The sequence below is a fragment of the Spermophilus citellus genome (assembly GCF_964194105.1).
Source record: "Spermophilus citellus genome assembly, chromosome: 18".
In the NCBI taxonomy this organism is placed as follows: domain Eukaryota; kingdom Metazoa; phylum Chordata; class Mammalia; order Rodentia; family Sciuridae; genus Spermophilus; species Spermophilus citellus.
The window spans coordinates 66,450,887-66,475,858 of record NC_138200.1 but is presented as its reverse complement, the minus strand read 5'-3'; the positions used below and the strand labels follow the sequence as shown (position 1 = coordinate 66,475,858).

Below are 24,972 nucleotides of genomic sequence, written 5' to 3'. Positions count from 1 at the left end.
CCCAGCCTCACCCACTGTGGTCTCTGGGACAGTTTCCCAAGGAACGGGGGCTGAAGACTCCTCCTTCCCTCCAGCTCCGAAGAAGGGGTGACGCAACACCTAAGTGTGACCCAGGTCTCCCGAGCTGGCTGAGCAGAGGGAGCAGAGACCAAGCTGGGAGAGGCGGCTGGGGGGTGTCAGGAAACCACTCAGGGCCACCTCCTCTGATCTCACGGTAGCAGAAGCTTCCAGAGACAGATGCTGCCCCCATGCCTTGGGCATCTTGTGCCAGGCCAGCCCCTGCCAACCCTCCGACGTGGGTGCGACTGCTCTCCCACTGGCTGGGAAACAGAGAGTCTGCGACCTGCCCAATGGCACACAGCTCCACACAGCAGGGCTGCCACCCTGACACCCCGCTCCACCCACCCCCGGAGCAGCCTGCCATGCTGAGCTCGGGCCGCGTGAGGCCTAAGGACCCACAGGGGAAGGTCCCGAGGAGCTGTGCTCTCTAGGGTGATGTTTTGGGATCTGCCTAAGAAGGGACCACGTCAGAAAGGCCCTGCCACCCACCTCTTAATCCTCGGGAGCCCTCCCAGACACGGGGGAGGCTTCGGGACTTGAGAGGGTCCAGGAGGAAGTTCATGCGGGACGCCTGCCAACACGGGTGTCCACCCCGTCGGCCTGGGACGGCTCTGTTCCACGGTCTGAGTGCTCATGGCCAGAGGAGCCGGAGGCCGGGGTGCGCAGATCTCATCCCCGCCACCCTGAACCTTCTGGTGGATGGCCCAGCTCTGGATGGCCCCTGCAGGACGGAGGGTGCGATGAGTCCCCAGCACCTCCCGGCCCCAGCTCCATGGGCACAGCCCCGATTTTACCAGCCACGCCGGGGTCTGTGGCCGAGGGCCTGCCTTAAGGTCCCTTTCTCCCGCACTGGGAAGAACAGAGGCCCGGTCTGTCCTGTCACCAGCACGAGGGTCTGTCTTGTGGCTCGGCTGAGGATCCTGCCACCCAGCTCTGGGGCTGCCGGGGCCCTCCCAGGTCAGCAGCAAGGGGCCTGTGGACCAGCTGTGGCCCTCTGCAGTACACCTGCCCACACCGGGTCCTCACGCCCGCTGTCACACACAGCCAGGCACCATCCACAGGGTTCCTGGAGGCTGGTGACTGGGAGGGCCCCGGCTGGGAGGCGAAGCTCTGAGCAAGGCCACCCCAGGCCACTCTTTCCCAGCAGGGCAGCGGGACCTGCGTCCCTCCCAGGGTCTCCCAGATACACTGGGCATCTGCACACATGTGCACGCTCACACGCTCACGAAGTCTCCCGCGCTGTCACGAGGGCACGGCCTGCTCGCTCCACGCCACGGTTCATGAACCTGACCCCTCAGAAAACGGCAGAAGAGAGGCCAGGACTCAGCCTTTGGGAGCCGGGAGGTGCCAGGGCACTGGCACACGGGTGTGGCCCCGGGTGCGTGGGTTCTCCAGGGCTCAGGTCCACGGCTTGGCGCAGCCTCTTGAGGAGCAGCCTGCATGGTGGGCCACCCAGAAACAGGCTCCCAGGTCCCTACTCGACATGGGAACCCCCAGAATCCCTGCCCCAGCAGATGCCCAGGGGGCATCCAGGGTCTCCCAAGCTCACACCCAGGCCCCCAGCGAGATATCTGGGGAGCTGTGATCTCACGTCCCTCAGCTGGGGGTGGAGGGGCAGAGACGAACAGGGTGGGGGGTGGGGAAGGGCAAGGGGAGCCCTGCCCACTCCAGGTGCCCGGCCTTCTGCAGACCCATCGTCCTCAAGCTGAGTGGGTGCCCACCCCTGAAGTCGGGGCAGCAGGTGCCAGGGAGGTGGGTGGTGTTGGGGTGGGTGCCACCTCCCCCGGGCCCTGGCATAGGCCTGGCAGCCCAGAAAGTACTGCCTGCCCGAGTGGACAGGAGGGTCATGCAGCTGCGGAGGGGGACGTGGCACTATCCCGATGGAACCTGCTCCAGCAGAGGTCACGGGTAGGTCTGTCAGCCCAGGGAACCAAGTCCAGGTTGGCCTGCTGGCGGGGCTCGGGAGGGGCCCTTACTGCCTCCAGGGAGGGCAGGCGGTGCCAGTGTCTGTGAGTTACAGGGCAGCACAGACTGATCAGGGATGGCCCCAGCAGTCAGACACTGTCTTGCCCTGGTGACCGGCAGCCGGCCGAGTGGCCCCAGCTGGGGCACCAGCTCCCTGAGGGACACAGGGGCAGCAGGTGGAAGGACTGGCCATCCAGAAGCGGCTGGGTCCTCTCGTGTCCAGGGACATGAGAAGCCCCACGGCCAGCCTCTAAAGCCAGAAGGATGGCCCAGGGTCCTGCAGGGTCTCGGTGCTCTGAGAAGCTGGGGTGCCTCTGCTCTGCCTCCTGGGAACAGAGCAAGATGCACTAAGTCGGGGTGGGGGCACTCCCCCAGGACCCAAGCTGCCAAGAGCGCAGTCTCTGGCCGCCAAAGGGTGGCCACAGCCATTGATCTCCCGGCCTACAGACGACAGCAGTGGCAGAGGCAGTGCCCCCCATAGAGGTGAGGACGGGGCTCAGGTGACAAGAAAGGACGGTCCCCGGGGGGAGAAGACAGCAGTTAGGAGTGGCCAGCATGGCCACACTGAGGCGGCAGGGCCTGAGGGACTCAGGGAGGCCCCCGGGAACAGGGCTGGGAAGCCCACCCACCCAGGAGGGTGCCTGAGCCAACAGAGGCCCGAGGTCCGGAGCCAGGGCACCGCCCAGCCCCTGCGGCCCACCCGGTCTCCAGCCCGGCCACCAGGCGACCCGTCTGCCCTGTGTGCTTCACGAACACACAGATGGCGCGGCGAGGCCGGGGGCTTTACCTTGGGGTAAGAAATCAACCCTGGCAGACAGCGAACTCACCGCATGGGTTTCCATTTCCCGACTCCAGCCCGTCTGCCAGCAATCGGGCTCCGCGGTGCCACCCCTTTATTTCCCCGTCCGTCCGCTGCTTTATTTATTTTTTCCATTTCCCGCCGCCAAGCCCCCGAGACACCACTGAGACGGGCTTCCTCAGGCCAGAGCGTCCCGGCGGTGACAGCCCGTCCCTCCCGCCCCAGGCTCAGGCCACTGGGTCCTCCTCCCGCAGGCTTCTCACTGACCACCCAGGACACACTCACACCCCCAGGGCACGGTGTGTGGCTTGGAGGAGGGGGCACGGGCCGGGTCACTCGACGGTGCCACAGAGCAGGGGTCTGAGCCTGGCAGCTGGGGACGCCCCCGGCCCCTGCCCACGCTGCTCACTGGAAGCACTCACCATGCTGCTGGCCGCTGGGCCTCCCGCCCCTCACTCACCCAGGTGGGGCGCCTGAGGCCTGGGGGCTGAGGGGGCCTGGGGACGTGGGTGAGTGGAAGGGGCCCGGGGGCGCAGGTGTGCGGCCGGGCTGGGTGCGTTCCATATGGGACGTCGAGGGGGCGGCCTCCAGAGCAGCTGCACTCTGCCCACGCAGCCTGGCAGCGGGACAGCTGGTGTGGCCCGGCTCCCAGGAGGGCGGGAATCCATCCCGGGAGCCTGGAAGAGCACACGCAGCAGGGCCAGGGGAGGTGCTCTGGGAACAGCCTGGGCGCCCAGGCAGGCGAGGGGGAGCGCGGGGGGCGGGCAGGACCCCTCCTCCCTCGGAGGCACCAGGGCGCACACCTGTTTTGGGGGACAGGAAGGACCCCTGAGCGCAGGCAGTGACAATGTGACCAGCTGGACTAGCCTCTGTGCTCACAGTGACGTTCCCCCAACTGCCTCAGAAGAGGGTCATGGCCCAGGCCGCCAGTCATGTGAGGCCATGCTGGGCAGGGACCCCGGTCCGGTCTGACCCGTGTCCTTAGAAAAAGGGAAGCTCTGGCACAGCCAGCCACGTGGGAAGGAGTGGAGCCAGAGAGGTGTCCGCCAGCCGGTCGAGAGGCCAGCCTGGACAGCTCCTTCGCCGGAGGACCCCTGGCCTCCAGGATGTCGAAGGCACATGCATTCCTGCTGCTGAAACCCGAGCCCAGCTGGCCGGCCCCTTCTCAAATATCTGACCTGAACAGTCACCAACCTGGCAGGCCTCGGCGCCCCCTCGCTGCTGCAGTGACCCGAGGACCCACTAGTGATAGCTAACAGCCACCTACTACTACTGTTGACCCTGCAGGCACCCCTCCCACTGCGGCGCAGGCTCCTCTGCTCCCACTGAACAAGCCAGGGAAGGCGGCCCAGAGAGGTGCCGTCACTTGACAAGGTCACACACAGCCAGCAGCGGGGGCAGAAAGGCATGCAGGCACTCTGGCTCGGGGTCCACGCTCCCCCAGAGTCCCACCCTGCACCCCTAAGCACAGTGAGGTCCACCTGGGTCAGAAACCTGCCCAGAGCACAGCCTGCCTGCGTCCAGGGAGGGCGTGGCCAGTACCATCACGTCAGCTTTAAAGGAAGGGGAGAGCCTTGCCCAAGGCCCCAAGGCCAGCAGTAGCATCAGAAGGTTCTAGACTTGGGCTGAGTCAGGGCAACAAGTGGCCTGGGCAGAAAGACTCCCCTAGGACCAGCCGCCCAGGGACAGTCCTGGAGAAGCTGCCCGCTGCCCTCGGCGGCTCCAGCAGCCCTGCAGCTCCGACCTCCAGACGCTTCAAAGACGCCACCTGGGCTGCCACACAGGAGGCCACCAAAAGGGCCAGGAGAGGAGGGTGACTGCAGGAACTGGGTGGGCCCAGTGGCCAGAGGCCCAGGCAGCAGGGAGCCCCTGCCAGGCCTCTGGGAGACCAACAGACGGATCCCAGGGCCCCAGGACACCACCCTGGCTCCGCCGGCCATGCACGCCAACCGGCCCTGTCCACCTGCTCCCGGCAGGAGTGCGGGCAGGCGCCAAAGCCGAGTGGTGGCCTCTCCTTCCTTCACCTTTACAGCTTGTCCCCAGCCTCTCCCCACCAGCCAGGCGGCCCAGCCTGCACCCCACACAGCCTGGGGACACGAAGGTCTTCCAGGGGCCGGCCAGCCATCCAGGGTGCATCTGACCAGGGGACACCCAGACTGCCCGGACCCCACTACTGACCCACAATCAGGCCAGGGGCTGGCAGGCAGGAGCTCCCAGGAGCCTGTGAGGTGGCCACACTCCCGCCCAACAGAGGCCTACGCCACGCTCTGCTGACACCACCAGCAGCAATGTCCCCGGCCAGCGGGAGCCGAGGTGAGACGGGAGGGTAAAATCTGATGTGACAGAATCTCATGGCTCAGCCCAGCGACGGCTTTAAACATTAAAAAGGCTCAGAACGGGGGCGGGGGTGGGGAGCAGCACCAAGCACAGCCTCGGCCAGCTTCTGCCAACCGCGCTGCCATCTGAGAAGGCGCGCCGGGAGGGAACGGGCTGCGGAGACGGCTCCGCGCCCTGCCTACTGCCGCCCGGGCGTGCCAGAGCCCATCCACCCCCAAGCTCACCACGGCAGGCAGCGCACCCCCACGGACGGCTCAACCCGAGAGTGTGGAGAGGGCCCAAGAGGACACAGCATGGCCAGGGCACGGGGCGGGCACGGGGCTTCCTCTTTGCAGGGGCGGGTGGTGGCCAGCTCCAGCCCCCAGCCCACCTCCCACAGGCAAGCCCGGCTGGCCAGTCCTCAGCTGGAGGCCCAGGGGACCCCTCCCGCCCAGGAGAGGCGCGGGCCCACCTGCCAGCACCTGGGGAGGCGGGGGGCAGAGAGGGTCTCCGGGAGCAGGGCAGACGCACCAGCGCATGCACAAAGACCCGGGCCGACCGGGCTCTGCAGCTGGTGAGCCTGTCCCTGTCCCCGTGGGTGCCCTTAGGATTTCATGACAAGAATGAAGCTGATCAGACAGCCTCCAGCTCCGTAATTAGGGCCAATTGAAGGAGACAAAGGAATCCGTGGAGAGCTCGGTGGGAGCGTGCCGCGCGCACTGGCTTTGAACGGTGAACGGCTTCTCCTCCCGGGACTATCGCCCGACATAAAGGACGGACGCGGCCAGGCGGGCTGCAGACGGCCCCTCTGCCAACCGCCTCGGCTGGGTCAGGCCTGGGTGCTGTGGCCCCAGAGCCAGAGGCCCAGGGGGCTCCCCGCGTGTCTTGCTGGTGGTGGTGAAGACAAAGGCAGACCGAGGGGCCTCTCTGCCCCCCACCTGGGGCTGGGGGAGGCCGGGGCCTCGGGCTTGTTGGTGAGCATCGTGCAGGTGCAGCTGTCCACGGTGAGAGCACACGCGTGTGCCTGCATGTGCACGCAGGTGGCAGGTGGTGGCTGCATGGTGACCGCGTGTGTGGGGAACACGTGGGAGCGTCTGCAGGAGCCGGGGCCTGGGACTGTGTGCTGGCCTCCAAGGAGCTGGCCGTTCAGCTGCTGGCTGGCTTTCCTCTCCAAAGTTCTGACCACACCCTCCCTGCCTGGGCCCAGGCCTGGGCACCATCAGCTACCATCAGAGAAAGGGGGGCCCACGGCAGGGCGGCTCAGGGGGCCGAGGGCGCTCACTGACCAAGGACTGCCCTGTCCTGGAGTGAGCCCTGGACTGGGCATCAGGACACTGGACCAGCCCACCTGCTGCCCTCTGGGATCCGTAGGCAGGTGCTGCTGGAGGCCGGGGCACGGCCCTCTGGGGTCGGTGGCTGGCAGACGGGCCCACCTGCTCAAGCACGCGTGTGCAGCCCGCTCCTCCTGCCCACGGTGATCCTCAGACGTCACAGCAAATTATTAAAACTCACTTATATTTAATCTGCCTTCTGGAATTAATTGAATTTTTACGCTCAGCAAATGCCACAGTTTGCACTGCCTCCCAATCGCTGGCTTGGAACAGCTAAATGACAAGGTGGCCAAGCAGCCACAGGCTGCGCAGGGCCCGGGTGCAAAGGCCCCGGGGGTGCAGGGAGGTGTGGGCAGGAGGAGCGGGTTGCCCCGGGGCCTGAGCTTGGAGAAGCTGGCTCTGTCTGCCAGAGGCCAGAGCTTGGGCACCGGGCAGGGGCAGCAGGGGGCCTAGGGCAGCTGCCCAGGACATCAACGGGCAAGGTTGCCAGCCTTGGCCAGGGGACCTTCCAGGTGCTGCAGGGATCTGGGACACTGTGCCCTCTCTCAGGGACAAGGCCCTGGCGGTCCCCCGGTGGAGGCAATCCCCGGGGTAGGGCGCCTCAGGTGGGAGGGGCACTGTGGTTGGAGCGCATGGGTCTCCCCGGCCCTGCGTGGCTCCAACCAGCACCCTGGATGGTGCAGAGATTCTGAGGAGAGCCCAGCCTTCGCCACAAGGACAGCCCCACTCCCTAAACTGGTGGATCGTCCACTGGGGGTAGGGGCTTTGCAAGATGCAGACCCCAGCCAGGTACAGCAGGGCATGCTTATGACCCCTGCTATTAGGGAGGCTGAGGCAGGAGGACCCCAAGTTCAAGGCCAGCCTGGGCAACCTAGTGAGGCCCCATCTCAAAATAAAATAACCAAGGGCTGGGGTGAGCTCAGTGGAAGAGTGCCCAGGTTCATTCCCAGGCCACAAAAAGAAAAAAGCCAACCTACAGGACCCCCGGGCTCTGCCAGCCCTCGCGGGGATCTGCTGGGGAGCGTTTCCTTACATGCCCCAGAGGTTCCGAGGCAGCCAGCCGGAGCTGAGCCTGGTGGGACCCCATCTGTCCCTGCTGCAGGGGCACACTCTGCTGGCCCCATCCACCCCAGGCCCCGAGGTGCCGCCTGGACGCCTGCATTAGTCTCTGGAGTCAAGCATGGAGGTGAGGCCGGCCCTCTGGATGACCAGGCCACCGGCCACACCGTCTCATGAACGCACACTCCCGCCACACACTTGGAGCTGAGTTCCATGAAGAGGGAGTCCGCGGGACCTGGCTCCCCAGGGTCCTGCACACAGGGCACATGCCCTTCTGCAGGACAGGGGGCTGGCACCCCCAGCTCTCCAAATCCCAGTCCCCAAGACCCGCTTGACCTCTCCCACCAAGATTTCCAGAAGAGCGGGGGTCCTCCCCAGGGCCTGCTGCCCCTCCCTGCAGACAAGGCCAGGCTCCTGGACACTGTCCCTCACAGCCCTGGCTCCTCCCCCCAGGTTCGCTGAGCACTCTGGACCCCAGCGGCCACCCGCCAGGCAGGACTGCCAGCCATTCCTGCCAGGGGCGCCCACAGAGCCCATGTGGGGCGAGCGCTGCACAAATCCCACTGGGACCACCCCAGTCGGCCCAGAGCCCCCCGCTCTCCAACATGGCCTAGAGGACCAGAAAACACACAGGGCCGCGTGGTGACTGCGCTCTCGCCTCCTGTGACCAAGCGCAGGAGGCCCTTCGAGGTCTGGGCCTGGAAGTCCAGGGCCGAGGTGGGCATGGCGGGTCTCTGGTGGGCTCTCCCCTGACCTGCAGACTGGTGCCCTCTGGTGCTGTGCTCAGCTGGCAGGGAGGCTGGAAGCATGCGGGGGCCTCTCCTCATCAGGCTGCTGACCATCGCGTCAGGGCCTCCTCAGCCTTAACCTCCCCTTGGAGTCTCCATCTCCACGTGAGCCACGCTGGCTGGGAGGGCTTCAACTCAGGGGTCCAGGAAGTAGGAGCATTCAGGCCACAACAGGGATCCCTGGGGTACATCCACCACTGCCAGCCCCACACAAGACCCAGCCTCGGCCAGCAAGCCAAGGGCAGGGACAGAGGAGGCTGGAGAGACAGACTACCAGGAAGCAGCCGCGGTCGACCAGCAGACAGGGAACCACTGCCCTGGGTCCGGTGCACGGGGGCTGCCTGCTTCCTGCACTCGCCACCTGCTCCCTAAGGCTCCAGTGCTTCCTCTTTAACCCTGAGTTCACCCTTCCCGGCTCGCACCCTCAATTTCCCCACCACGAGACCTGACTACCACACGGCCCAGAGCCCAGCAGCCTCTGCTGCTTGCCCCACAGCCTACAGAACCCCAGAATATCCAGGGTGGATGCGTAGAGGCAGAGAGCAGGTAGTTGGGTCCCAGATCAGAGCCACACTCCAGCCCTGGGGCCACTGCACCTGCCATTGCATCAGATCCCCGCGACCTCAGCTGGGCAGGACTTTAACGGGCCTTCTCTGGCCTCTCCCGAGGGTCTCCTGGGTGGCCCTCAGGTGCACCTGGCTGTCTGCCTATTATCCGCCTCCCCAGCCACAGCGTCGGTCTAGGGACTCAGGGACTTTGGTCTGATCCCCAGTGCCCGCCTGGCACGGGCACACGCTGAGGACCATGTGGTGGCTCCACAAGGCGAGCCCCAGGAGTGGAGGCGCAGGGGGCCCAGGCTGGGCAGCCTTCAGTGCCAGCTGACCCCAGCCCTACAGGTTCACGACGGCCCCAGTGGGTCTCCACTGTCCCTGGATCTCCAGGACACACCTCTGCCCAACCCTGGTCCAGCTCTGCAGCCCTGGCTGCCCAGCATCGGGGTGGACGGGTCACATACGTGAAGATGGAACTGCTCTGTGGACATCGACAGCACACGGCGCCCTTGGCCAGGTGGCTCCAGAGGGACTCCAAGGGCACCAGGCACCACTGTTGGCCACCAGCCCGAGTGGGCCCCAGCAGAGCTTCCCCAGGGCCCCGTCCCACCCTTGGCAGAGGATGTGCCCCCCCGAGGGGCCCCAGGATGACACCTGGGGATCCCCCCATGTCTGCCACCAAGTTGGACCTCAGGACGCCCCCTGCTGGCTCGTCCTGCAGGGAGGCGTGGCCTGGAGGGAGGACTGGCCAACTCTGTCCTGGGGGAGCTCAGCGTCCACACCCAGAAACGCAGGCCGCGGGCCACAGGCAGCACCACGTGGTGAGCAGGACTCGTGCCAGAGAGAGGCCCGAGGGGAGGAGGCGCTGGCAGAGGCCAGAGTGAGTGGAGCTCCTGGCTAGGCCCGACGGGCGGGGGGGCAGAGCTGGGCACAGCAGCTGCCCGGGAGAGCTCTGGCCAGTGCCCCGCAGGCCTGCAGCTTCAGGAGACGTCCCTACTTCCCTGCTGGGACCCGGCTGGCCCCGGGGAGGCAGCGAGGCCTGATGCTCTTCAGGCCTCTGCAGATAAAACCGCCACAAAAGCTCCGGCCTCCCTGTCGCTCCCGGCTGAGGGCACGGCCGAGGGGAGTGGGGGAAGCCCTTGGGCCTCGGCTGTCCACCAGCACTGTGGACGAGGCCCTGCAGCGAGGGTCCCTACCAGCGCGGGCCTCCTCCTGTCACCTGCAGAGTAGAGGTGCCCGCGGCAGGCATGACCACCTGGCGACGGTATTCTCTGTCCCTCGGGCCCTGAAAGCAGCCACTGTGCGGAGTGAGCAGCCGTGTGGCCCCACGTTCCCAGGTGACAGGGAGCGGTCTGGGCCACTGGCCCTTCCTGTGGACAGGCCCTGCCAATCTTCAGCCTGCTGGGCTCCAGCCAGGGAGAGGCTGGGAGGAGGTGGCCTTATCAGAGGGATCCCGGGCCTCCAGGCCTCCTGAGAACAAAGGCTGCGGCCTCCCCCACCGCTGGTTGACAGCTAAGCAGCTCAGAGAGGGGCAGGAGCTTGCTGGAGGCACACAGCTGACTGCCCTCAGATCTAGGGCAGAGGGCAGCCCAGCCAGGCTGCTGGGAGAGGCCCTGGGCTGCCGCGGGAAGCATCAGCTGGGGAACAGAGCAGAGCCTGGGAGGGGGCTTGTGTGCCCTGCTGGGGTGGGTGACCCCCTTCCCTCTAAACTCCCAGGCCAAGGCAGGAAGGAGCACTGGGTCCGACCAAAGGCACGGGGTGGGCCACAGTGGCCACCTTCAGCAGGGGTCGCTCAGCTCCCCCCTTCGCAGCACAGGGGCAGGAGGGGGTTAGGAGAGCCTCCCAGGCAGGAGACTCCTCAGCTCAGCTGTGTCTGGCCGCCTGGAGGGTCCTGGCTGTGGACCTGGGCGGGGGCGGGTCTGTGCCCTGCACCTGGCGGGGCCTGCTGAACCAGCAGATAAGAACGGAAGGCCCTCGCTGCGCCCACCTCCGAGGGTCCCCACCAGCCCCTCCCTGAGGCACTGGGCGAGGGGCAGGCTGGCACCTCTGCTTTCTGGGACGCCAACTACCAGGACCTCGCCCATCACCCACCACGCAAAGGACCTCAGAGCAGAGGTGGCCGGAGCCAGCCATCTCACCCCAGGACCCAGCTTCCTCTCTGGGACAATCAAGCACTGACAGCCCCTGGCCAGCCTGTGGTCAGAGAAGGGTCTGCCTGCTGGTCCTTCAACCAGGTGGTGTGGCACCATGGGGACAGCTGGCCAAGATGGCCACTGACCCTGAGGGTCCCTGCATGTGTCCCTCAGGTCCTACAGACACAAAGCAAGACGGACACTGGGGATTCCCAGGGGACCCACGGCTTCTGCTGTGAAGGCACCAAACTAACCCCAGGACACGGAGGCTCTCAGTCCCTCCCCGGCACACCCGGGCCAGGACCTCAGGGAAGCCTTCCAATGCCCAGACATGCCGCACTCACAGAGGGCCTCAAGTCTGCTGAGGACGGGTGCAGGGCAGTCCCCTCTAGGGACAGAGGACCCAGACTGCCGCACCTGCTGGGGCCTCAGACCCGGCGGCACCCACCGCTTCCATCCCAGGTCCTCCTGATGGAGACACCTCTCCCCTGGGGGATTCCGCGGACCCGTGGGCCTCCAGAGGCGCCTCTCTAGAACCCGAGCGCCTGAGAAGGGCACACCATAAAAACGAGCGGCACTGTCCACCGGCTCTTAACCAACAACCTCGGCTGCAGGGCTGAACGCCCAATTCGGGCTGCTGCCCACAGAGAGGGCAGACAAGGCACTGCTCTCCCCTGCCGGCCCCCGCAGGGCTCTGACCTGGCACGGGGTCAGCTGGGCCCTGGGACCAGAAGCCTCTCCCGGGTGAAGTTTCCCACGGTGGCTGCCTGTGGGACGGCTGTCAGACACACTGAACACCAGGACGGAGAGGACCCACACAGACGAGGCAGCCACCAAATGCCAAAATATAATGAAAATTCAAACAGCTAAAACAAACATAACCATAAAAGACCGGAATCCGAGAAAAGCGATCTCTACAATTAAGCAGTTTTCTGCTATATAGTGATAATCACCTAATTATACTATTAATGACAGTTCAACCTGCTCGGAAATAAAAGGACATTCTTCCATAACAGGGTGCCAGCTGTTAGTTACAGATGTCAAACATCTTTAAAGCGTTATTATTAAGGGGGAGAACAAAAAAAACCCTATAAAATGAATGCGTCCGTGCCCCGCCCCCCGTGCAAAAAAAATCGCAATTAGCCAAGTGTGTTTGCAGTGCCCACGTGAAAAAAGAAAAATAAAATTCAAGAGCCCGAGGAGGAGACTGGGGGGGGGGGTGGGCAGAGGCGGCTGCCCCACCCCCAGCCCTCGGGCGGGCGTCTGTCCGTCTGCACAGCGCCAGGAGGGTCCCTGTGTATTTTCACGGCATCTTTAATTCCTTCCAAGAAATAATCTCCGGAACCAGGATGTTTATGCCGGTGACAGATCTCCCGTGATTCTGCCAGAACTCCCGGCACACACAGGCCCTCCGGGGCGGCGGGAGGCGGTCAGCCGCAGCCGGAGCTGGAGGGCCTGCGGTGGCGGGGTGGCTGCGCCCTGCCCAGGACATATGCTCGGGTTACCCCCGCCGGTCTTTCTTCAACTGTGCGGGCCTCTGACATCATGTAGCGCCAAGGTGTAATAAATACCCGCTCTGCCTCCTGACAATGGTCAGCCACATTTAATTAACTGGAGCGTAAAGAGCTGGGGCCGAGGGGCAGGAGCCAGCTCAGGCGCAGGATTAACCTTCTAAGCCCGCCGCGGGCAGGGCGCAGGGCGGCAGGGCGGGCAGGGCCGGCCAAGGCCCCGTCAGGAGGGTGTGAAGACCAGCTGCTGAGCCCAGGAGGTTGTGTTCCCTGCCTGGGGCAGAGCAGAGGGAGGTGACAGGGTGTCGGCTGCCCTGGAGTCCCGCGGGGGCCTGTCAGAGGGCTGAACCTCTGGCAGAGCTAGGTGGCCGCTGGCAGGCCCCCGAGGACATCTGCTGCGTTCCAAACCTGCTCCTCTGGGCTCTCAGAATCAGGGCCCAGGAGTCCAGAGAGGAAGTGGGCCTTAGTGTCCCTCCCGCAGGTCACTGGAGGCCTCCCTAACCCGGGCCTTGTCAAGCAGAGCAGGGCAGCCCGATGGCGCTGGGCCTCCGCAGACCTGCAGGGCTAAGTCTCGGGCGGCGGGAACAGCAGGGGTCTTGAGGGCTGGACCGAGGCCTGGAGTCCTGTCCAGTGAGGAACAGGCCTCCTCTCTCCGCCTGAACTGCTGGAGACCCAGGGCGCGTCCCTTTCCCTCTCTGGGCTGCTGCTGAACCGTGGCTGTGGGGTTTGCCCACTGCAGGGCCGAGGACAGGCACCCTATCCAGCTTCCATGACCATGCCGGCCTTCAATAGCTCCCTCTCCCACAGAGCACGGGGCCAAGCCAGCGCTGCACCAGCTGGATGCCCTCCAACACAAGCTCAGCCCAGGGGCCGCCTGTCAGGACAGCGGGAACCAGCACGGCGCGTCCTGGGGGGTCGGCCCCTCTGCAGCCCCTGCCCTACAGATGTCCGGTATCGGCCTTCTCTATAGAGATTCCCACAAGCAAGGTGGTGGCTGTCCCCTGAGGGGCTGCCCCGTCCTCCCGGCCAAGCCTGTCTTCTATGGAACTCAGCTTTGGAGAAATTTCTCTTGAATTCTCAGGAAGTTCCCCAGAAACACACAGACAACGCGGTCACGCCAAGTCCAGCTGGGCAGCTGGGGGCACTTCCCACGCAGCCCAGCAAGAGCTGGTGCCTGCTGGCCGCCTGCTGGCCACCTGCTCGGGACCCGCCTGCTGCACTGGCCCAGGCTGCTATTAATAGCAGCGATGAAAGTCAGGCTTGGCTCCTGGGTCCACAGGAAACACGTTAGGTGATCAGGGAAGAGCAGGTGCCCGACACGGCTCCATCCCACAGCTGGGAAAACAGAGGTCAGGAGCACCAGGGTGACACTGCGGTAACACAGGCGGGTGACGCCCCAGGCACACTGGGAGAAGAAGGCCCCGGGCAAGGCCTGTTCAGAGCCGGGAGGGAGGAGCCCCTGGGATGATCTCAGACCTCCGCAGAACCCAGACAGCCCCACTGACCGGACAGGCCAGGACGGCGGGTCCTCAGGAGGCAAGTCTGCTGCCTGGGGCTGGGCTGGATCACTCCTGGGGACAAGGTTCTGGAACCAGGTGATGTGAATCCGCTGAACCCTGCACTGGAAGGGACGTCTCCACAGGAAAACTGTGTTTCAAATGTTCACAACAGAGACTGGGAGGCGTGAAAGGACCCACGGGCAGCACCCTTCACCCAGGCCAGGCTCTCTGCCCTGCGTCCTGTGTAGTTCTGTGCCAGGATCCTGGGGGGTTGGTAACTGAGAGGCTGGGAGGTGGGGGTCAGAATGTTGGGGTTCAAACCCTGGCTCCACGTCTTCCAGGCTGTGTAACCTTGGGCAAGCCAGTTAACCTCTCTGTGCCATTTCATCTTGGACAGAGGCAGGGATGACACTACCTGCCTCACAGCCCACCCCTGGCAAGCCCGAGTCCTCGCCTAGCATTTCAGGTCCCCCAGGAGCAGACTCCCCACGCCCAGGAGACGCCCTCCGCTCCCCAGGCCCAGGCCCCACTCGCCAGCCTCCTGGAGTGCCCGGCCTCCCTCCAGCCAGCGCCACCCTCCAGGAACAAGCAGGGCCCGTGCCCCGTCCAGAGGCCCCTGAGGACTCCCGGCTCCCTTCTGGTGACATCTCCAGCACCCGAGGACGCCCGTGAGGGCGGGACAAGGGGCTGGGAGCCTGGGCACTCAGGGAGGAGGATGAGGTTCCTGAGCAGCCTCCCGCTCTGCATCCCCAGGAATGCCACCTCCCACTCTGAGAGAAGGGCGGGTCCCCAGAGAGGGGCAGGTCAGGGGACACCAGGACTGCCATTCTCTGGGGCCCGCCTGGTCCACAGACCAAGGCCACCAACAAGGAAACCTGCCCTCACGGAGGCCACTTGGAGGCTCCTGCCACCACCACCAGGCGCCAAGCTCCAACATGTCCCCTCACTGGGCCCAGCACTGCCCGCCCCTCACACGGACACGGCTGGCCTGACACCAGATGGCTCTTGCCCCTCCCCTCTTGCCTGGGCTCTTGTCACCTTGGACCTGTCCCTCTGCTGTCCCTCCTGAGCTCAAGGTCAACAGGCAGGTCCCATCCCCAGGGCAGGGCCCCTGTGGCCCAGGCCCGCAAAGCTCCCGAGGCTCCCAAGCGCCCCGAGGAGAGCCAGTGACCGCCCCAGACCCAGGCTGCCAGCCCTTGCACCTGCCCTGGGTCGAGGCCAGCACCGTCCAGTGGGACCTTCTGTCTTGCGCTGTCCAATGAGGTAGCCCCCAGCCCGAGGGTACTGAGCCCTCGAGGGGGCCAGTGCGGGGCGGGGGTCTCGCCTTGGGGTCGGTTCTAGTCAGCTTCTGCTCCAGTGGTCAGTAGCCTCATGTGGCCAGGTATCGGGCGGCCGAGCCCAGCCCTGGCTCCGTGCCCCGGGCTCTGGGAGACGCGGCCGACACTCGGCTGGAGAGGCACAGCCCCCTGTGCTTCCTGGAGAGGCAGAACCTGCCCTCCCACCGCCAGGGCCCTTTAGTGACAACAGTGTGACACCCCAGGGGGACCCTGGTCACGAGTCCCCTTCTGAAGCTCAGGTTCCTCAGCATCTGCTTCAAGCCCCACCCCGGCAGGAAGTCCTCCGGCCCCTCCAGCAACCTGAGTCACATGCGCGCCCAGCACCGGGATCCCTCCTGTCAGGTGGCCGGCTCCAGGCCAGGAGGGACCTCCGACTCACTTTCCAACCTCCCCAGCCCTGGGCCTGCCCCCCAGCAGGTGCCCAGGGACTGCCAACCTGCTCCTCCAACCTGCTCCGGGGCAGAGCTGGCCGCAGGCTGTTTGCGTCCTCACCCCTCCCGCCCAGCTCACCCCACCGGTCTGACCCGCTGGCCGCCTCTCTCCACGCCCCAGCACCTGCCAGGTGACAGAGCCCTGAGTCAAGGCACCAAAATCAGGACGAGCAGCCAGGCAGGGGGGTCACCAGCCTCAAGACGCCAAACACACCTCATGTCCTCCAGACCCTGAGGCCAGACCTGGGCCCAGGCCCGGCATCGGGAGCCTGCAGTTCTCAGAGTCGCCCGCGGGCCGCTGGCGGACTGCAGACCCCAGGAGAGGGGCAGAACAGGTCACGAGCAAGGGCTCACCTCTCTCCTGCTGGGATGCCACGGATCCCCAACACCAAGGCCCCCGAGGGCCAGCACTGGCCAACAGCCACGGCCCTGGGGGACTCTCCCCAGCCTTGGCCTGTGTGGCCAGGACTCAGGTGGGCGGCTTGATCCCACCTGGCCGTGGGCTGCTGCTCTGGAGAGGAGGGGCTGCTCAGCCGGGGACCCCGGGGGCTGCAGCTGCGCCTTGCCTCAGACTCCGGAAGCTGCCAGAAGCCTGGCTTTTCTCTGCCTCCCCCGCTGGCCTCCACCCTCTGGGCTCAGGCAGGAAGTGGCCTCTGCTCGTGCAGCGGCTGTCTCCAGGGGCTGCTGTCAAACGGGCCTGTCCAGGCCGAGGGTAGATGCCAGGCTCTTGGAGACCAGCCCCCAATCCACACAGGCTGGCCAGGCCCCAGGCGTCCCCAGGGCATCCCCAGAACACAGTGAAGTCACCAGTTCTGAGACGCAGGGTAAGCACACACAGAGACGGCCTCCCAGCAAAGACCCCTGTGCTGGCACTGGGGGGCGGACCCCGCCCTGCGGCTCTCCCCTGGGAAAGACCCCCCCCGGGACTGTGCCACAACCACGGACGACCATACCACACAGGAACCAAGAGCACGGCACACCCTGGGGACTCGGGTGCCACCCCCTGCCCAGAAACGCTGCCCTCCCACTTCGCACACGCGTCAACGAGCAGAGTCAAGCCCCTTGCCCAGCGCCCACCGTGGGCAGGCGTGCGCCTCAGCAGTCACAGAGCACCAGGGCGGACGCCCTCAGGACAGGTGCCAACCTGGCCAGGAGCCTGGGTGCCGCTGTGGCACCGTGCAGGGGGGATGGCCCGCACAGCGCGGGGCGGCCAGAGTCAGCGGGCACTCCCGGGGCCTGGCCTCCCTGCTCAGCTGGGTAGCACCCTGGGTCACCAGCTGGAGGCCCCGCCCCCAGAGACCACCTCAGTGGCACCAGCCCTGGCCATGTTCCACAGTCCGTGTCCAGCCGCCTGGGGAACCCTCGTCCCGGCGGGCAGGAGGCCCGACAGGAGCGGAGGGGCAGCCTGGGCTTCTGGCGCTACAGGCGCGGCTTAGGGCCAAGGGCCTGCGGCAGACCTGGGGGTGTCTGACCTCTGCCCAGTGTGGCCCAGCCTGGGCCCTGGTCTGGCAGAAGAGGCCTGAGTCACGGGCCCCACCTACAGACGGAGAGACTGAGGGCGCAGGGAGCTTTCCCAAGCGGCGCCTGCCCCGGGCTGGTGCATCTGGGTCACGAGTTTGTCCAGCCCGATCGCCTGCCTGCCCGCCCGGGCTGAAGTCATCAATGAATATTCATGAGCCTATCCGGTTCCACACTTTCGTTTCTGGCCCAAATTAATAATTTACCAGGAGGTTCATAAAAATCAGACATGGCTCATTAGCAGCTCCCCAAAAGGCACCTGGCCTTCCCACCGACCCGGGGGTCTTCCTAAGAGCCACAGCCTGCATCCCAGGACCCTGGCCATGTTTGCACTGAACCCACTCCCCAGAGGCCTGCTCCAGCCCGACACAGCCGCTGGACACCCCCACAGGTGATCTGGCAGAGGACAGAGCTGCGCCCTCCCAGGGCCAGGCCACCCGACCTGAAAGGCCAACCAGGGAGCGCACGGGCGTGGGTGGCCAACGTGCAGCTGGCTGCGCCTCCAAGAGGAAGCCCGTCTCCCATCCCACACACGCTTCTGGAACGTTCCCACCCCCTCGAGGGGTAGACTCCCTGCCAGCCGACTGGGTGGCTTGTCCTTCTCTTGGAACCAACAGAAAGTGGTTTGGATGGCGCAGTGTGACCTCCAAGGGTCTCCTCCACCCCGGGTCACGGGAGGCCTCCCACAGAGCCCAGCCCAGCCGAGGTTGGGGCCCACAGGCATAAGTCGAGACCACCCCCCAGGCTCCCCAGCAAGCCCCCAGCGTCCAGCCTCGAGGGCTCGGCCCGGCACAGGGGCAGAGGCCAGCCACCCCCCGCTCCCGCAGGACACCTGTCCCCCAGCTCCAGGAGCACAACAAAGCCGTGACTTCACGCACACATGCCACAGAGTCTCCCTCCCAGGTCCCCAGAGCCCACCTGACAGCCCCCCTCCGTTCTTGTGACCTGCCCACCCCTGGGCTGGTTCCTGGGCTGAGACAGCAGGGCTGAAACTTCCCCTGGGGACATGAGGACATGAGGTAGGTGGTGACACCTTGTCCCTGGACAACGGCACCCCTGTCAGGTCCCCAGGGCCAGCAGGAAGCGGGTGAGCCCCCGGCAGCTGCGGCCGGGCTGTGGCACCCACCGCCCCCGGGCGGCCCCTCGCAGCGGCTCATTAGGACCCGTACTGCCTCCCCCCTCCCCTCCCTTCATGTCCCCTGCCTGCCCCCTTTCTCTTGTCAGATAATCACGGAAACCAGCAACCAGTTGACACAGTTACCAAGACAACAGGAGTGGGGCCCGCGGAGGTCTGAGAGCTAATCCTAAATGAATTACAGGACAAGAGTGACAAGGGTGGCCGTGGTGGACAGCTCACAGCAGGCCTGGCCGAGACGAGGCGCTGTCTGCCTGGCGCTGCCACTTGCGGGTGAGACAGACGCGGAGGGGAACATGACACCTCCCCTCGAGCCTCGGCGTGGGGTTCACCCGCGTGGCTTTGCCGTCTCGGAGCAGCGGAGGCCAGGGCGACCCGCCAGCGATCCCCCTCCTTGGCTTAGAGTGGCCACCCTGTGACCAGGGTGCTGGGCACGGGCTGGCGGGACCTCAGAGTCCCAGCTCCTGGACAGCCCCTGTCCCATGAGGCTACCGCATGCCCTGGGAGGGGCCCTCTCCTGACACCAGCGTGGACCCCAAGACATGGGCAGCAAAGCCACAGCGGGGAGACATTAATCCAAAGAGTCATGCGCTGTCAGTCTAGAGCTGCTTCCTGCCCATTAACTCACCAGTGCTCGCCACAACTCCAGGACGGGGGCACGCCTACTAACCCCATTTAATAGACAGGGAAACACAGGGCCCAGAGAGGGTGAGAAACTGCCCAGAACCACACAGCCAGGCAGAAGCAGAGGCAGGATGGAATCCTGGGCTCTGGCCCAAGGTCTAGGCTCAGGTCGTGTTGCAGCGTGGGAAAGCTTGCTGACCTTGATCCAGCCAGGCTCTCCAGAGACCCTGCAAGGTGACCCCACGAAACCAACAGGGGGACCTATCTCTCAGCAGCTGTCCACCTCAACACCACCAGGGAGGGCAGCCCCAAGGCCCCGGGTCCTTCCTGCTGCTTCCCACACCCTCTCCCTGGCCTTAGGGCTGGACGACCCAGCCCACATCCGCTCTCAAAACGCCAGGTGTCTGGAGCCAGGCTCAGGCTGAGAGGTGAGGGCCAGGCAGCCTCACCCGCGGGGGCGTCAGAAGCCCCAGACAGCAGAGCTGTGAACGCTGGGACTGCCGCCCACCCCGTTTCTGCCCTGGCGGGTCTGGGGGGACCCGAGACGGCTTCCCCAGCAGCTCCCACTGGTGCTGATGCTGTGACCCAGAGCCGTCTTTGAGAACCACAGAGGCACCAGCCTCCGCTCAGCCTCCAGTCTCCAGAGGCAGGCCCAGGGCCACCAGCCGAGACCAGCACTCGGGTGCTCTCTCGCAGCCAGTAGCAGGTCCACACCAGACCTCACCTCACGTCCACAGTGTAGCCAGTCCCAGGGGCCACCTGTCCCCTCACCTGAGCCATGGCGGGTACCTCCAGGCAGGCTGGACTCCATTTCAGCCCAGCAGCTAGACTGGCCCTCCAGAGTCCCGTCTCATCACCCGCCCTGCTCCCTGCCTCCCCATAGCACACCTCCCACCCTTCTGGCCATGTGGACATCCCTGGGACCTCAGGGCCTTTGCGTACGCCTGGGCACTTATCTGGATCTTGCCAGGGCTGACACTCCCCTTTTTTTCTGGCTTCTGCCCACACACTGGCTCCCAACATGTCCTTCCATTTCTTTCCCGGGCTTGCACATGGGACAGTTGGTGACGGCAGTCCTTAAGGCTTCTCAGCTGCGCCTCCAGGCACCTGGGCTGGGCCTGGCACACAGAAACATGGGTTGACCAGGAGGATGCACCCACCCCTAACACTCGGGCCCCGGGCACGGGCTGGGATGTCTACGACCCCCGACCTACCTCCCACCTTGTCACTGTGCCTCCTGGACAAACCTCCCCTAGAGCTGCCTACTCCCTGCCCTTCCTGCTCCCAGATGCCACTTCCCCTGGGGCCCGGCGCTGCACCCTGCCTTGCCCAGCCCAGGGGGCTTGCTTCCCACCAGAAACTACACTCGGCCATCTGGCCACCCCATCTGAAGCAGGGACTGGGCCTGGCCCCGGGTGCACCGGGCATGGGGCAGAGTGGGTGGGGACCCTGGCCACAGTAACTGGGTGGCACAGCCTCTCAAGGCTGGCCCTCTGCAGGCCCTGGACTTCAGGAAGGGGCTCTGTGGTCTCCACACCCTGAGAAAGTCCCTGTGGCTCTCCAAAGGATGCACGGGCTTCAGAGCCAGCGCCAGCTGTGGGCAGGGGCTGGCCTGGCCACCAGCCCCAGAGGGAGCACGGTCCCCAGGGTGGAAAGGCCTCCTCCTCTCTGCCCCCCCCCAAGCCACGTCCTGGACGCCTGTGCACATCACAGAGCTCTGCCCGTGCTGCTCAGCTGCCTGCCGCACTGGCCACCCGGGCCACCCGGGCCACCCAGGCCCACGGCCAGCACAGGACAGGCAGCACCAGCTCGGCAGGCCTGAGGACGGGCATTCTGAGTCTGCTCCCTTCATCCCGCCTACTGTCCAGCCTCCTCCCGCCCAGCCTCACCCCCAGTTCCAAGCCTCCAAGGACCCCATCCAGGGCCACCTCTTCCTTGAGCCCGCCTGGCTTTCCTCTGCCAGGTGCCTGGAATCTCCCATCCTGCTCCCGGTCTGCTGCTGAGGGGCTGGGGGACAAGGCACAGGCCCTAGCTGCTCCTCTTGGGGACACAGGCAGGGCCAGGCTCCGTGGGCCTGCGGGAATGATGCTCCCAGCGGCAGCTGGCTCTGTCCTGAGCGTTAAAGTAGGTCAGACGCACGCTCCGCGGGCACACGGTGACGGGCAGGCAGGTCTGACGGGCAGGCCTGCACGCGCCCAGCCCGGGCTGGCTGTCAGGAGGGGACCCCGAGAGACTATCAAGCCCAGAGAAGGGGAGCGGCTGACTGCTGACCCCTGGGGCTCCTCCCGAGTCCAATGCTCCGTGACTTCCCGACCCTGCAGGCCATTAAGCAAGTGGCCAAATGCCCACTGGGCGGCGGTCCAGGCCTGGTCAGAGGGCGCTTCCTGTCTCACGGCAGGCGGGGCTGGGAGGGAGACGGGGCTGGGAGGGAGACCGGGAGGCGCTGAGGCTGCAGGGCAAGGCATCCGGCGGTGGGCTGCATGCGCTGCAGGCAGGCGGGCCTGGCTAGCTGGACCCCTGCCGCCCGCACCAGCCCCCAGCCCCCAGCCTGGCTCCACCTGAGCCAGGAGAGCTTGCCGCCTGGCATGGGGCGGGGGCAGAAAACACCCCCCAAGACTTTTCAGAGAATTCTCACTGACGTTTCTCCCTTTTACCCCGAGCCTCCACGGCTCTAAACATGCCACACTTAGTGATTTTACGAGCAAACCCAGCTATACATCACACAGTTTTATGTTCCTAAATTAACAAAAGGACTTTAAATCTATATGGAGCTCTTAAAAAAAAAAAAAGGAGAACACCATGTTCTATTTTCACTCCTCACCCCCCAGTTCCCTCCTAACACATGCCCCTGTGCCTCCCCAGCTCTGCTGATCCCTGGCCAGGCCACCACGGACACAGAGCCCCAAGTATGGACGAGGACCACTCTGCTGAGGATCCCCTACGAGCAGCTCCACTGACCCTCTTCAAAAGGCCTCCAAGGGGCTTATGAAGCCTCAAGTCCTTTTCTGTGGAGTAGGAGGATGTGCCCGAGCCGGGGAACAGGCCAGGTCCACCAACCCCATCTCACGGCCACCCAGGGAGGACCTCAGGGCAGTTTCTCCAACCTGTTTCCCTTGCTGCACTGCCAGGGTGGACCAGATGACTCAACGGAACCTGACACCAGCAGGGCTGCTCCACTGTCACATCTGGGGGGACAGACAGGTGACGCAGGGCACTGGGTGTGGAGGAGAAACCACCTCCAGACACCTTGTCCCCTGGCCAGCTGTATCTGGGAGCCATGTGGTCTGGCCAGCTGCCGCCCAACCGCCACTTCTCCTGCAGGAAGGACTGTGTCCCTGCCCCACCTGCAGGGCCGGAGCCAGGATCAGAGGACCATTTGCTCCAAGGGCACACAGACGCTGGAGTCAGATAAGAAGCAGGAGTGCTTCCTGTGGGGCCATCAGACCCCCTGGGGGAGGGCCCAGGGAGGCAGAGCGAGAGCTTAATGAGAGCCAAATTGAGCAGGGGACCCCCCAGGCCCCTCTGAGAAGGGCCAGGCTGCAGCTGGGACAAAAGGGCCCCCAGCCCTCCCATTTCTCAGGGGTATCAAGATTAATTGGTGGCTGCCTGGAAAGTGCTAGTTGGAGTCAGCATCCCCCTCCCTGAGCGGTAAATAAGCGCCTTCCCAATCACGCAGCCCCCCACGGCCCCGGCTTGCTCAAGACCAGCCAGGTCCCCGCCACCAACCAGGAGCAGGGCATAAGCTGGTGACCCAGGGAACCACCCTGCTTCCTGAGCTGCTGGCCTCACCCCATCCCAGACACTGCCCCCAGCCCAGGTGGGCCTGTCAGAGCCCACACCCAGCCCCGCACTGGGACTTTCTCTAGTCCAGAGGGCGGGTGGACACAGCTGGTGGCTCCCTAGGGGCCACCGCCTCACTTTTCCAAGTGCCGCAGCCCTTGGCAGGGAAGGCCCATTTCTGACATGTCCGCCAAAGGCTGTTCTTAGATGGGACCAGGCCAGGCCCAGACAGCTCCTGAGGACTCAGTGTGGCCTCGGTGGGCCTCCCGGGGAACGCAGAGGCTCCAAGGGAGGCGGGGACTCTGAGGGCAGCTGCAGAGGAGAGCTCGCCAGCCCTCTCTGGGCCTCAGTTTCCTCACCAGGCCTGGAGTGTCCTTCCTGGGAGTGGACAAGGACCCTAAGGGAGGCTGGGGTCACCCAGAGTTCACCGTGGGTGGGACAGCGGAGCCGTCTCTCCCTCCAGGAACCAGATAAGGGGCCAGGAGGGCGCCTCGGCCAATACCAGTGGCCCTCTCCTCCCTCACACTTCAACAAATATTTATTAAGCAAGGACTCTGGAGCCTGCTGGCCTGGGGTCAGCGCCCCGCTGCGCCATTGACTGCTGGTGTGACCTGGACCTCTTGTACCTCAGTTTCCTGGGCGGTCAGGGAAGACGAGAGCAGCCGGACCGCCCAGAGGTGTTCTGAAGAACAGCCAGGGTGTGAGGAGTGCAGGACCTCTTCCCTCTCTGTGTTATTATTTAGTTTTTATGGCTGTGATCATCGGCCTGGCACAAAGCCCAGAACAAGGGAGATACACAGACCCCACCGTGTGGAGCCCAAAGTCTGGGGGGCTCAGGAAGGGGAGCCGGGGGTGCACAGGCCTCCAGAAGGAAGCCTGGGAAGGGCCTGCCTGCTCACCCCCTAGGGCAGGCCTCTGTGCCTGGCACTCCTGACCTGGCCACCCCCCCCCCCCCCCCGACCCGGCCAGCAAGGAGCACAAGAGGCAAGACACACCAAGGAGCTCGGGACTCTCTGCAATCACTTTGTCCCAGGCCCCGACCCAGTGCCTGGAGGACCCAGTCCCTTTCCCTTGTCCAGAAGGCCGGCCAACCTTCCTGCGAAGGACAAGCTGTCCTTTAGGCCTGGCCGTCTTAGGTCTCCGCTGCAACCATTCTGCTTTGCCACCATAGTGTGGAAGCTGCGGAGAATGGACAGAGAGGAGTGGGCGTGGCTGGGTGCCAATAAAACTTTATTTACCCCTGGCAGGGACAGCACCCATCAACACCAACCCGCGGAGACCCACTCGCGGGTCCCGTTTTACCAATGGGAAAGCCAAGTCTTTAAGGAGAGCGGGTCACCTGCCCCGGCAGCAGCATGAAGGGCAAAGCTGGACTCCAGGCCACCTGGACTCATGTTCTTGCTTGATGCCAAGTGGCTGCCCCAGGGACAGCTGCAGGGGCAGGTTCTGGCCTCTGGTGGCTACAAATGCCTCAGTGGGATTTGGCTTCAGGGACAGAACTCGCGGCCCAGAGACTCCAGAGCAGCTGGGATCCTGCTCTGGATGGGGGCTCTGCCCCCCATCTCAGGCCACAGGCTGCCCACCACACCCAGACCCCGCTTCCTCACCCAGCACAGCGGGTCCCTGCCCAGCAGGACAACTGCTGAACCCTCTGGGCCTCACACTGCTCTTCTGTGAAATGGGCAGATGCCAGACCCTGCCCAGGAGGGAGTGGGTCTGACAGGAGGGTCCCCAACACCAGCACAGCGCAAGGGACGAAGCCACTGCTGTTGCCCCCCCCACACACTCCAGGATGTGACTGTAACCCTACATTCCTTCCCACTTAAACCCCCAACCCCCACCCTGAATAGGACGCTGACACCATGGGCTGTCACCCAGGCAGGGCCACTCAAAACCACTGACCTCAGTGAGGGGACCTTCACCCACAGGCTGGTGCCATACCCCCCCCCAGGGCTTGGGCTGGGTGGGGTGGGGGCTTTGCCCTGCAGCCTGGCCGCTGTGGCTGCACAGCTTCCCAGCCAGGGCTGGTTTTTCCTCGGCTGCTTTGAACCTCTAGTCTGAATCCCCCCTTCTTTCCGAAGCTCCCAGTGTAAACAGAAAATCGGTCACCTGATGCATATGTATGCGCCTGCAGCCGCT

General features: G+C 65.0%; 2 protein-coding genes across 7 annotated transcripts in view; both read right to left on the bottom strand.

Annotated features, from left to right (window-relative positions):
* GSE1 (Gse1 coiled-coil protein) overlaps positions 1-24,972 on the bottom strand; it is a 298,010-nt gene that overhangs the window by 58,811 nt on the left and 214,227 nt on the right. The gene's annotated exons all lie outside the window — the stretch shown is intronic.
* The window catches only part of COX4I1 (cytochrome c oxidase subunit 4I1), a 327,664-nt gene that overhangs the window by 155,006 nt on the left and 147,686 nt on the right, over positions 1-24,972 (bottom strand). The window lies entirely within an intron of this gene.